The following is a 13,765-nucleotide window of genomic DNA, read 5'->3' as shown; positions in this document are numbered from 1 at the left end:
GATGACAGGCGATGCAAAACAATAACATATACCCCCATTATTTATTATTTACTTTTTAAATTATATATCAATTCTGCACACTGCTGCTGTAATTTTAATTTTCCTGAGGGAACTCTCCTGAAGGAATCAATAAAGTACTATCTATCTAAAGGAGTCATATTATTATTTATTTTTTTCTGAATGTAAAAGACTTCCTTGTGGTCTACATATCATGTAATGGTGGTTCTTTGGTCAAAATGTTGCATAGATGATGTTTTACAGACCATCTTCAAGCCGCTTTCTGACAGTCGCTTCAGGATGCGCCGTTTTGTGGGCGGTCTTATTTACGTGGCTCACCTTCGGCAGCGTCTTCTCACCCGTCATCTTTGTTGTAGCGGTGTAGCGTGCAAGGACGGGAGTGGAAGAAGTGTCAAAAGATGGAGCTAACTGTTTTAATGACATTCAGACTTTACTTCAATCAATAACGGAGCAGCATTTCCTCACCAGTGGCTCACGACGCCGGAAATGTGTCCCTTGAAAAACCGTCCGACTGGAACTCTCTAATAACTAAAGTTCCTTGGGTGAATAATGTAAACTCACTATACCGGTATGTTTTAGCGCTTTCATAACGAGTTTACTGACTGATATAAGTAAGAACTTTACACTACTTTATATTAGAAATGGCAACAGCGGAGGATGAATGTCCCATAACGAGAAGATAGAGAAAAAGAAGAAGCTTATCGACTACGGTGTCGGCACGGACTACAAAGCCGGACGCGCGCAAATTTTCAGGACTTATGCAGATCCCAAATACAGATCAGCAGGTACCAGAAGGTAAGAAAAGTCTCTTTTGCATAATATTGCGAAACTAAACGCCAAATAATATGTCTTACCTTATACACACACCATAATAATACTCCTATGTTGAAGCTAGGGATGTCCCGATCCGATATTTGGATCGGATCGGCCGCCGATATTTGCCAAAAATGCGTATTGGCAAGGCATGGGAAAATGCCGATCCAGATCCAGTTTAAAAAAAACTCTGGTCCGTGTTTTCCAACGCACAGATTTAAATAATACATTCCACTTTTCTGCTGCTCCCTATTTCCGTTCCGCATTTTCCAGCACACCTTCAACACATCCACAGGTCTGTGGATTCTCACGCAGTTGCTTTTAGCTGCTGGCATTGCACTACAGGCTCTTCTCACTCTTTCCTGTGTCTCCCTCTCACAGACAGCAAGCGCACCTTCTTACACACGTCACATACTGTCACGTCATACGTCACATACGTATACGCTCTCCCCGAGCAGAGAGGTAGCAGCATGGCTAACGTTAGCTGTGATGCTAGCGCAGCCGCTAAGGTGCGCGCCTGCTCAAGCGTCCTCTGCGCACGGCAAATCTATGCCACGCACAAAATCAAATAAAAAAATAAGCGCATAACAATTTTCGACACACGAACATGACAGAGAAAACAGTTTTCGTCATCATTGTTCAAATATTGTAACGTTTGTCGAGACGCTTATCTCCATTCGGTGCCACACGTCCACACCATCAAAATGCCGAGGCAAAAATTTCCACATCAACACCGTATGAAAAAATGTGTGATTTTTTTAGTTGTGATTTCCTTCTCTGCATGAAAGTTTAAAAGTAGCATATATTAATGCAGTATGAAGAAGAATGTTTTAATGTAGACATGCAAGCATTGAAAGAACATTTTGAAAATCAAGACTACATTTCCTGCAAATGGGTGCATTTCTACCCTATATTTTAACTTTAGATTTATTCTCATATCAAACTCTTTTGGCTGTCTTTTTGACACTTACATCAGGCGCCCCCCTCCACACCCCGGATTATAAATAATGTAAATAATTAAATGTGATTATCTTGTGTGATGACTGTATTATGATGATAGTATATATCTGATAGTATATATCTGTATCATGAATCAATTTAAGTGGACCCCGACTTAAACAAGTTGAAAAACTTATTGGGGTGTTACCATTTAGTGGTCAATTGTACGGAATATGTACTTAATTCACTGTGCAACCTACTAATAAAAGTCTCAATCAATCAATCAAAACACATAGAATCATCATACTGCTGTGATTATATGCATCAAGTGTTCATTCAAGGCCGAGGCAAAATATCGAGATATATATCGTGTATCGCAATATGGACTTAAAATATCGCAATATTAAAAAAAGGCCATATCGCCAAGCCCTAGTTCAATGATGCCATTTCTGTTTGTCATGTATAATTTTGTCTATTTTGTGTTTATCCTTGAATAAACAGGTCAGTTTCTTGTTACCAACCATTGTGTATTATTCAAACTCCCCTAATTCAGCTGGCTAGTTGTTATCAAGAGTACTAAAACCCTTTTCAACATGATTCTGACAACTAAGTAGGCTAAATAACTTTAAACTTTAATACATGCTCGGATAGGCCAGTATCGGTCAGTATCGGTATCGGTCAGTATCGGTATCGGATCGGAAGTGCAAAAACAATATCGGTATCGGATCGGAAGTGCAAAAACCTGGATCGTGACATCCCTAGTTGAAGCACAGTACAATCCATCAAACAGTGCGGGTTCTATATTTTCAATGAAACATAAAATCTTTTGGTGTTGTTTACTCGAGTCCAATTGCAGTCTAAACGTATCTCGTATGTGTGACTGCCATCTACTTGTCACACTTATCATTTCACCATATAAAATTGCTTCGAGGTCAGCGACAACAAACAAAATGATTCCTCCGATTACTCAGAGTGTAAGCCCTGAGAATGGTAGGTCGTGAGTTCAAACCCCGGCCGAGTCATACCAAAGACTATAAAAATGGGAGCCATTACCTCCCTGCTTGGCACCCAGCATCAAGGGATGGAATTGGGGGTTAAATCACCAAAAAATGATTCCCGGGCGTGGCCACCGCTGCTGCCCACTGCTCCCCTCACCTCCCAGGGGGTGAACAAGGGGATGGGTCAAATGCAGAGGACACAATTCACCAACAGTCATTGGTACTTTAACTTTACATTAGGCGCACCGGGTTATAAGGCGCACAGTCGAGTTTTGACAACATAAAAGAATTTTAAGTGCGCCTTATAGTTAGAAAAATACGGTAATTGACTTTTTGTGTAAAATCTCACAAAATGCAGAGTTATCAGCAGCTGGTTCTGGCAACATCCTGTTGCCTTTTTCAATGGCCACAGTATAAAACTATTTGAACAATTATCTATAAAGCTTTCAACAAGTGCTTGGAAATCGACCAATTATACGACGGAACAAAGTTTTGGCCTTCATTCTGAAATCCATGAGGGCTTGTAAACAAAACGGAGAAAGAACATCGTCCATTTCTACTCTTGCGTTTAAAAAAAAGTTTTTTTTAGGCTTTAATGGCAAGAAACAGCAAGGCAGCCCAAGAACAAGTCTGGTGCCAACTGTTGATAATTATGTTGGAAGTTTATTTGCACAATCTCCCCTGTGTGTGTGCACCGTGCGGGTCACACGGTCATGGTACAGGGCCCGGACCATTGCCCTGTCTAGTCCAGCATATCTGCACCATGATGGCTGCAGATGATTGGCCTCAGAGAATAACCCCGGCCTGCAGAGACACCACGCTAGGCAGTCACAAGCCGTCCACGGGGATTAAAAGGAGAGAAAAAGAAGAATCTAAGCAGCTGCTATGTGGAAGAAGTTGAGCAAATTACAAACTGCTAGCTGCGAAAGATAACCGAGTTCATTGACTGAAACAGAGAGGCAAGATAGTACCACTGTTGGCGTTAACGCACTTTTTGTGTGTTTTCACGCATTGAAATCAGAAAGGACGTGCATTTCCGTAAATTTTTGTTTCATCTGACCACAGAATTTTCCTCCAGAAGGTCTTATCTTTGTCCATGTGATGTCAGATGAAACAAAAATGGAGCTGTTTGGCCACAATACCCAGCAATATGTTTGGAGGAGAAAAGGTGAGGCCTTTAATCCCAGGAACACCATTCCTACCGTCAAGCATGGTGGTGGTAGTATTATGCTCTGGGCCTGTTTTGCTGCCAGTGGAACTAGTGCTTTACAGAGAGTAAATGGGACAATGAAAAAAGAGGATTACCTCCAAATTCTTCAGGACAACCTACAATCATCAGCTCGGAGGTTGGGTCTTGGGCGCAGTTGGGTGTTTCAACAGGATAATGACCCCAAACACACGTCAAAAGTGGTAAAGGAATGGCTAAATCAGGCTAGGAGTCGAACTTTTGCTTGCATGCAGAACGGCCCCAGTCTATGAACATTACATCATCACAACCAAGACAATGGGCACATACACGCACACACACTCTCCCCCACCCCACGCCTTCACCACCGCTTGTTTCCCCTCTCGGGGTGATAGACGGCTGGCAGCGCTTCATAGCAGCAGTCGACCTCCAGGGCCCCAACTCCACGCCCCTGTGTTGCGAGTTGTCGTGATTAAATGTAACGTGTTTATGTGTGCATTGCATGGAGGTTTTTTCCCAGTCCAGACTAGCCCCCCTTAGGAGCCCAGTCTAGATTGTATTTTTTTACTCATCTTCTTCCCCAGCGTTTTATCTTTTTCTTATCTATTACGGGGCGCCTTTGGCGACCCATCAGCGTTCCTGTTCTGTAACCCTGTTCACTGTTTGTTTGTCTAATCTTGAACGGGTTTGTGCTGAAAACAGTTTTGTTGAACTTGTGCAATGACAATAAAGTCCTATCCTATCCTATCCTAGAATGAAGGTTTTAGAATGGCCTTCCCAAAGTCCTGACTTAAACGTGTGGACAATGCTGAAGAAACAAGTCTATGTCAGAAAACCAACACATTTAGCTGAACTGCACAAATTTTGTCAAGAGGAGTGGTCAAAAATTCAAGCAGAAGCCTGTGGATGGCTACCAAAAGCGCCTTATTGCAGTGAAACGTGCCATGGGACAAATATTAACATTGCTGTACGTATACTTTTGACCCAGCACGTTTGCTCACATTTTCAGTAGACCCATAATAAATTCATAAAAGAAGCAAACTTCATGAATGTTTTTTGTGACCAACAAGTATGTGTTCCTCCAATCACTCTATCACAAAAAAATAAGAGTTGTAGAAATGATTGGAAAGTCAAGACAGCTATGACATTATGTTCTTTACAAGTGTATGTAAACTTTTGACCAGGACTGTATAAGCCACTGATACACTTTTCAGCCAACAAAACCAAATTCCAGCTTTAATTCAGCACTAGAGTCGTTGTGGAAAGTAAAAAGTCCACATTAACACAGAGTATATACACAGATACGCCATTAAAAGTGTTCAATCATTGCTAGAGGGTAGAATTCTCCCACTGTTTCCGACATCTACAAAGCAATTAGCTACCACCAGTATTACACGGTTACTCTGCCGATCTCTAGACCAGTGTTTTTCAACCTTTTTTGAGCCAAGGCCCATTTTGTTCATAAAAAAAAATACGAAGGCACACCACCGGAAGAAAAGGTTAAAACATAAAACTCTACCAGGTTGTTGTGCCTTATTTTGAGTTTGTTGTTGTTTCCTGTGTGTAGTGCTTTCTGTCGTGCGCTGCGTTGGTGTTCTCCTGTAGCAGCTTCACGCCTTCCTTTGAGTTCCATTGCCCGCACCTGCTTTGTTTTGGCAATCAAGACTATTTAAGTTGTGCGTACGCTATCCTTCTTTGTGGGGACATCGTTGATTGTCATGTCATGTACGGGATGTACTTTGTGGACGCCGTCTCCGCTCCACACGCTGTAAGTTTTTGCTGTCGTCCAGCATTCTGTTTTTGTTGACTTTGTAGCCAGTTCAGTTTTACTTTTGTTTTGCATAGCCACCCCCTATGCTTCAGTGCCTTTTCCTAGCGGGACTTGCCTTTTGTTCATTTTTGGTTTAAGCATTACATACCTTTTAGATACCAAGGAAGGTTGAAAAACACTGCACTAGACCAGTGTTTTTCAACCTTTTTTGAGCCAAGGCACATTTTCTGCATTGAAAAAATGCGGAGGCACGCCACCAGCAGAAATCATTAAAAAACGAAACTCAGTTGACAGTAAAAAGTCGTTGTCGCGATTGTTGGATATGACTTTAAAGCATAACCAAGCATGCATTAATATAGCTCTTGTCTCAAAGTAGGTGTACTGTCACTACCTGTCACATCACACCCTGACTTATTTGGAGTTTTTTTGCTGTTTTCCTGTGTGTAGTGTTTTAGTTCTTGTCTTGTGCTCCTATTTTGGTGGCTTTTTCTCTTTTTTTGGTATTTTCCTGCAGCAGTTTCATATCTTCCTTTGAGCGATATTTCCCGCATCTACTTTGTTTTAGCAATCAAGAACATTTCGGCTGTTTTTATCCTTCTTTGTGGGGACATTGTTGATTGTCATGTCATGTTCAGTTGTACATTGTGGACGCCGTCTTTGCTCCACAGTAAGTCTTTGCTGTCGTCCAGCATTCTGTTTTTGTTTACACTGTAGCCAGTTCAGTTTTAGTTTCGTTCTGCATAGCCTTCCCTAAGCTTCAATGCCTTTTCTTAGGGGCACTCACCTTTTGTTTATTTTTGGTTTACGCATTAGATACCCTTTTACCTACACACTGCCTCCTGCTGTTTCTGACATCTACAAAGCAATTCGCTACCTGCTGCCACCTACTGATATGGAAGAGTATTACACGGTTACTCTGCCGAGCTCTAGACAGCACCGACACTCAACAACAACAACACATCATTTGCCGACTATAATTACTGGTTTGCAAAAAAATATTTTTAACCCAAATAGGTGAATTTAGATCATCTCCCACGGCACACCAGACTGTATCTCACGGCACACTAGTGTGCCGCGGCACAGTGGTTGAAAAACACTGCACTAGACAACGGCACATTATTATAATTGTTGATTTGCAAAAAATATTTTTTGGACCAATTAGGTGAAGTTGCATAATTTCCCACGGCACCCTAGTGTGCCGCGGCACAGTGGTTGAAAAACACTGCTCTAGACAGCACATACACTCAACAACAACACATAATTTGCAGACTATAATTACTGGTTTGCAAAAAATATTTTTAACCCAAATAAGTGAAATTAGATCATCTCCCACGGCACACTAATAATCATAATAAACGGCACATTATTATGATTATTGATTTGAGTGGAGGAGTTCAAGTACCTCGGAGTCTTGTTCACGAGTGAGGGAAGAATGGATCGTGAGATCGACAGGCGGATCGGTGCGGCGTCTTCAGTAATGCGGACGCTGTATCGATCCGTTGTGGTGAAGAAGGAGCTGAGCCGGAAGGCAAAGCTCTCAATTTACCGGTCGATCTACGTTCCCATCCTCACCTATGGTCATTAGCTTTGGGTTATGACCGAAAGGACAAGATCACGGGTACAAGCGGCCAAAAGGAGTTTCCTCCGCCGGTTGGCGGGGCTCTCCCTTAGAGATAGGGGGAGAAGCTCTGCCATCCGGGAGGAGCTCAAAGTGCCAGATGAGGTGGTTCGGGCATCTGGTCAGGATGCCACCCGAACGCCTCCCTAGGGAGGTGTTGAGGGCACATCCGACCGGTAGGAGGCCGCGGGGAAGACCCAGGACACGTTGGGAAGACTATGTCTCCCGGCTGGCCTGGGAACGCCTCGGGGTCCCACAGGAAGAGCTGGACGAAGTGGCTGGGGAGAGGGAAGTCTGGGCTTCCCTGCTTCGGTTGCTGCCCCCGCGACCCGACCTCGGATAAGCGGAAGAAGATGGATGGATGGATGGATGGATTTGCAAAAAAAAATGTTGGGACCAATTAGGTGAAGTTGCATAATTTCCCTAGTGTGTCGCGGCACAGTGGTTGGGAATCCCTGCTCTAACACACGTGTATGTATTGTGAAAGTAGCCGGGAGCTAGCCACATGCTAACTCGCCGGCATATGCATCATGGCACACATTCGCTCTCTCTATAAGCAGCTTTGCTTGAGTACACTAAACAACGCCACACTTTATTAATAAAACGCACGTTACGACTTTCGACCGGAAAATAAACGGATGAAATGTAGCTAGCATGTGCGTGCCCACGTGGTCCCAGGAGCACGGCAGGATGTAAACAAACAAAAAACACGAGCACACGGAAGGAAGGAAACAACAGCTGTTTGTTTTTGTTTTTTTATAAAGTGCCCGACTTTGTTAAATGTTTACGATCTCCGTTCACGATCTTACCTTAAAAAGCCCAGACCGATGATGTGCTCCAAAACTAGTCCGGCGAGGAACTTCCGGGTTTGTTCGGCAGGAAAACAAGTTGGCCAACCAAAACGTTCCGAGCAGCTGAGGAGGGAGACACACGGCGAGGAACTTCCGGGGTTTGATCGGCGGAATAACAAGTTGGCCAACCATAACGTTTCCGCTCGACTCGACCAACACTCATAACAGAGAGGTTTGATTGATTTTTGATTGAGACATTTATTAGTAGATTGCACAGTGAAGTACGTATTCCGTACAATTGACCACTAAATGGTAACACCTCAATAAGTTTTTCAACTTGTTTAAGTCGGGGTCCACTAATTCATGATACAGATATATACTATCATCATAATACAGTCATCACACAAGATAATCGTCAGAGTATATACATTGAATTATATACATTATTTTACAATCCAGGGTGTGGGATGTGGAGGGGTGGGGGTGGGGTAGGTTTGGTTGTTATCATCACTTCAGTCATCAACAATTGAGAACACAGAAATGGACATTGAAACAGTGTAGGACTGACTTGGTAGGATATGTACAGCAAGTAGTGGACATAGAGAGAGAGAGAGAGAGAGAGAGCATAAGAAAAAGTATCTACATTTGATTATTTACATTTGATTATTAATAATCCGGGGTTGTGCCACGGAAACATTTGTTAACATTTTAATTTAGTTGTTTTTATTCAAGTGTATATGTTTACATGTTGATATGTAATATGTATTTTAGTGTATAATTCTATGGCTGGATGTAATAAGGAGTCACGAAAAAATACAAATAAAAATACTTTTTATAAAAAATTAATTTTGATGTTTTTAGCAAAATATACTAAAAATGCATTATTTTTATTTTATTTTTTTTAATTAATAAATATATTTATTTTTAGGTAAAATAAACATAATAATACAATTTATCTGTAGTCTGGATGATTTAGTTCTTGTCACCCTGTTGTCCTCCCGTCACGAAAAAAGGCTGTCCTCACTCAGGTCCGCATGGAGCTGGAGGGGGCGTGGCTTCCAGCTCCGGCTGAAAATCGGGAGATTTTCAGGAGAATATTTGTCCCGGGAGTTTTTCGGGTGAGGCGCTGAATTTCGGGAGTCTCCCGGAAAATTCGGGAGGGTTGGCAAGTATGGTAATGTGTGTGTGTCAGTGACATGCGGTGAGGTTGATGACTGGTGAGGCACTGACTTCATCACAGTCAGATTTACAAACCTATGAACCCTAAAGAGTGTCTTATTCACCATTTGATTGGCAGCAGTTAACGGGTTATGTTTAAAAGCTCATACCAGCATTCTTCCCTGCTTGGCACTCAGCATCAAGGGTTGGAATTGGGGGTTAAATCACCAACAATTATTCCCGGGCGCGGCGCCGCTGCTGCCCACTGCTCCCCTCACATCGCAGGGAAAATGCAGAGGACACATTTCACCACACCTAGTGTGTGTGTGACAATCATTGGTACTTTAACTTAACTTTAACTTTACACATACAAACTGTAGCACACAAAAAAGCACATTTAATAAAAAAAAACGTTATTATATATATATATTATTTACTTATAAGTGCGGGAACAGTGGTGTTCGTGTTGGAGGAGTTGTGAATGAATGAAATATGAAATCCGTGCTGCAGTCTGCAGGTGTACCTAATGTTGTGTCCCTGCAGTCGTTCACGGCTCCTCCGGCGCGAGCATTGTTGTTTTTGCACTTTTTGGCTTCTTGTTAAGTGACTTTTTTTGGGTGGATTCGGTCTTGCACATGGAGGGTTTGGGTGTGGGCTTTGGTTGGTGTGGCGCTCCCGTCGGGGGGTGCAGTCTGCAGCGGAGGTGCAATAACCGGCACAAGGAGGCGGGGTTACGCGAGCCTCAGCCAGTGCGTCTTCGCAGCAGTTTTATGATTGCTCAGCACAAGAAATACTTTACACACATACAGTTGTTGACAAAATACATTGTACATTATATACCTCAGCTAACTAAACTATGGAAATGTATAATATAATTCATATAGCAATACAGTCTCACTGCACAGCAGGCCAGCAGTTAGCCGAGTCCGCAATCCATGTTGAGGCACTGAGTGACGTGCCTCAACTGGCTGCTGATCACCGCACCGTCTCTTCTCAATATTTGAACGGCAAATGTGAAAATTCAGCGATTTTGAATAAAAATAATCTAAAACTGGTGAAGTTAAATGGAAAATAACTTTATAGTATAATCACTGGATACGGCGTGGCGCAGTGGAAGAGTGGCCGTGCGCGACCCGAGGGTCCCTGGTTCAATCCCCACCTAGTACCAACCTCGTCATGTCCGTTGTGTCCTGAGCAAGACACTTCACCCTTGCTCCTGATGGGTGCTGGTAGCGCCTTGCATGGCAGCTCCCTCCATCAGTGTGTGAATGTGTGTGTGAATGGGTAAATGTGGAAGTAGTGTCAAAGCGCTTTGAGTACCTTGAAGGTAGAAAAGCGCTATACAAGTACAACCCATTTATCATTTATATAACAATTTAATTTTTTTTTTTTCTTTTTACTTTTTTTTTCTTTCCATGATGGCAGGTGAGGCCCCGCCTCACCTCCAGTGACCGCACGTCACTGGTGTGTGTGTGTGTGTGTTTGCAGAGCTGACACATAAACTACCAGCATATAAAACTTTTTTTTTTATGACATAGTGTTACCATGAATTGATTAACGTGGACTTAAACAAGTTGAAAAACTTATTGGGGTGTTACCATTTAGTGGTCAATTGTACGGAATATGTACTGCACTGTGCAATCTACTAATACAAGTTTCAATCAATCAATGTTGGCCCGATACCAATGTTTTGGTACCGGTAAGGTACCAAAATGTGTTTCGGTACTTTTCTAAATAAAGGGGACCACAAAAAACTGCATTATTGGCTTTATTTTAACAACAAATCTTACGGTACATTAAACATAAGTTTCTTATTGCAAGTTTGTCTTTAAATAAGTGAATTGATTGATTGATTGATTGATTAATTGATTGATTGATTGATTGAAACTTTTATTAGTAGATTGCACAGTGCAGTACATATTCCGTACACTTGACCATTCAATGGTAACAACCCAATAAGTTTTTCAACTTGTTTAAGTCGGGGTCCACTTAAATTGATTCATGATACAAATATATACTATCATCATAATACAGTCATCACACAAGATAATCACATTGAATTATTTACATTATTTACAATCCGGGGTGTGGGATGTGGAGGGGGTGGGCGGTTAGGTTTGATTGATATCAATCAGAGAAATGGACATTGGAACCGTGTAGGACTGACTTGGTAGGATATGTACAGCAAGTAGTGGACATAGAGAGAGTTCAGAAAGCATAAGAATAAGTATCTACATTTCATTATCTATATTTGGTTATTTACAATCCGGGGAGGTGGGATGTGGAAGGGGGAGGGTGTTAGTCAAGGGTTGAGGTTGACTGGAGGTGTTGTTTTAGTGCGGTTTTAAAGGAGGATAGAGATGTCCTTTCTTTTACACCTGTTGGGAGTGCATTCCATATTGATGTGGCATAGAAAGAGAATGAGTTAAGACCTTTGTTAGATTGGAATCTGGGTTTAACGTGGTTAGTGGAGCTCTCCCTGGTGTTGTGGTTATGGCGGTCATTAAGGAAATAGTTTGACATGTACTTCGGTATCAGGGAGGTGTAGCGGGTTTTATAGACTAGGCTCAGTGCAAGTTGTGTTACTCTGTCCTCCACCCTGAGCCAGCCCACTTTGGAGAAGTGGGTAGGAGTGAGGTGTGACCTGGGGTGGAGGTCTAGAAGTAATCTGACTAACTTGTTGTGGGATGTTCGGAGTCTAGATTTGAGGGTTTGGAGGTGCTAGGGTACCAGGAGGTGCATGCGTAATCAAAAAAGGGTCGAACGAGAGTTCCCGCTACAATCTTCATGGTGCTTTTGTTGACCAGAGAGGAGATTCTATAGGGAAATCTCGTTCGTTGGTTGCCATGGAAACATATGTTAACATTTTAATTGAGTTGTTTTTATTCAAGTGTATATGTTTACATGTTGATATGTAATGTGTGTGTGTTTTTGCAGCGCTGACACAAACTACCAGCATATAAAAAAAATATTTTTATGACATAATGTTGTCCCGATACCAATATTTTGGTACCGGTAAGGCACCAAAATGTGTTTCGGTACTTTTCGGTACTTTTCTAAATAAAGGGGACCACAAAAAATTGCATTATTGGCTTTATTTTAACAACAAATCTTACGGTACATTAAACATAAGTTTCTTATTGCAAGTTTGTCCTTAAATATGTGAAGTGAATTATATTCAGTGTTGGGTTGGTTACTGAAAACCAGTAACTAGTTACAGTTACTAGTTACTTTATTTCGAAAGTAACTCAGTTACTAACTCAGTTACTAACACCAAAAAGTAATGTGTTACTGTGAAAAGTAACTATTTAGTTACTTCTTTTTTTCTTTTCTTTTTTAAAGCTCCCATTAATGCCCTTTGAGCCTTCATTTCAGTACTGTTATTGCACTGGAGAATAATACAACCTGTTGATCAACTTGACATGCATTTGCATCACTGAACTCTGCTAAGCAATGTGGTCTACATACAAACGTATATATACTTGCAGTCAGAGGTGGGTAGAGTAGCCAGAAATTGTACTCAAGTAAGAGTACTGTTACTTTAGAGATTTATTACTCAAGTAAAAGTAAGGAGTAGTCACCCAAATATTTACTTGAGTAAAAGTAAAAAGTATGTTGTGAAAAAACTACTCAAGTACTGAGTAACTGATGAGTAACATACACTCATATCATATATATATATATATATATATATACATACATACATACACACATACATATACATTGATATATACAGTATATAATTTATATGTATTTATTTTGCTGTTTTTGTTTACATGTTAAAGGTGTTTTAATGAATATACATGCATGTTTAACATATAGATTCCTTTCTTTCATGAAGACAACAATATAAGTTGGTGTATTACCTGATTCTGATGACTTGCGTTGATTGTAATCAGACAGTTGTGATGATAACGTCCACGTTTTCAAATGGAGGAGAAGAAAAGTTCCTCCTTTCTGTCTAATACCACATGAAAGTAGTGGGTTTTTGGCATCTTATTTGTCCAGCTTCCATATTCGTTTTTATACACTTTACAAGAAATACATTGGCGGCAAACTCCGTAGCTTGCTAGCTTGTTTGCGCTGGCTTTCGGAGACTCTTGTTTTGAAAGCGCAGGCGCGATGGAGCGGCACTTTTATTGTGAAGACAGGAACGTCCTTGTGCGGTTGAAATAAAAAAGTATATTTTTTCCTTCACACTTTTGATTGATTGATTGGAACTTTTATTAGTAGATTGCACAGTACAGTACACATTCCGTACAATTGACCACTAAATGGTAACACCCGAATAAGTTTTTCAACTTGTTTAAGTCAGGTCATTTGACCACCTGGCTCTGTTTGATTGGTCCAACGTCACCAGTGACTGCATCTGATTGGTGGAACGAAATGAAACGTCACCAGTAAGGCAGGCACTTTGACGGTCTGTCTGACAGACCAAAACAAACAAAGCGTGCATTAACAGATCGATAAAAA

General features: G+C 41.4%; 1 protein-coding gene across 1 annotated transcript in view; it reads right to left on the bottom strand.

The window, feature by feature from the left end:
• The window catches only part of zcchc7 (zinc finger, CCHC domain containing 7), a 198,174-nt gene extending 189,892 nt beyond the window's left edge, over positions 1-8,282 (bottom strand). Inside the window, exon 1 of the mRNA XM_061977031.1 lies at positions 8,153-8,282. The gene's annotated coding sequence lies outside the window, so the exon portion shown is untranslated. The remainder of the gene's footprint in view (positions 1-8,152) is intronic.
• Between the last annotated feature and the right edge of the window lie 5,483 nt (positions 8,283-13,765).

Source organism: Nerophis lumbriciformis, linkage group LG16, assembly GCF_033978685.3.
Source record: "Nerophis lumbriciformis linkage group LG16, RoL_Nlum_v2.1, whole genome shotgun sequence".
Lineage (NCBI taxonomy): Eukaryota > Metazoa > Chordata > Actinopteri > Syngnathiformes > Syngnathidae > Nerophis > Nerophis lumbriciformis.
Note: the sequence above shows the minus strand (reverse complement) of the source record. Positions and strands in the feature narration are given on the sequence as shown.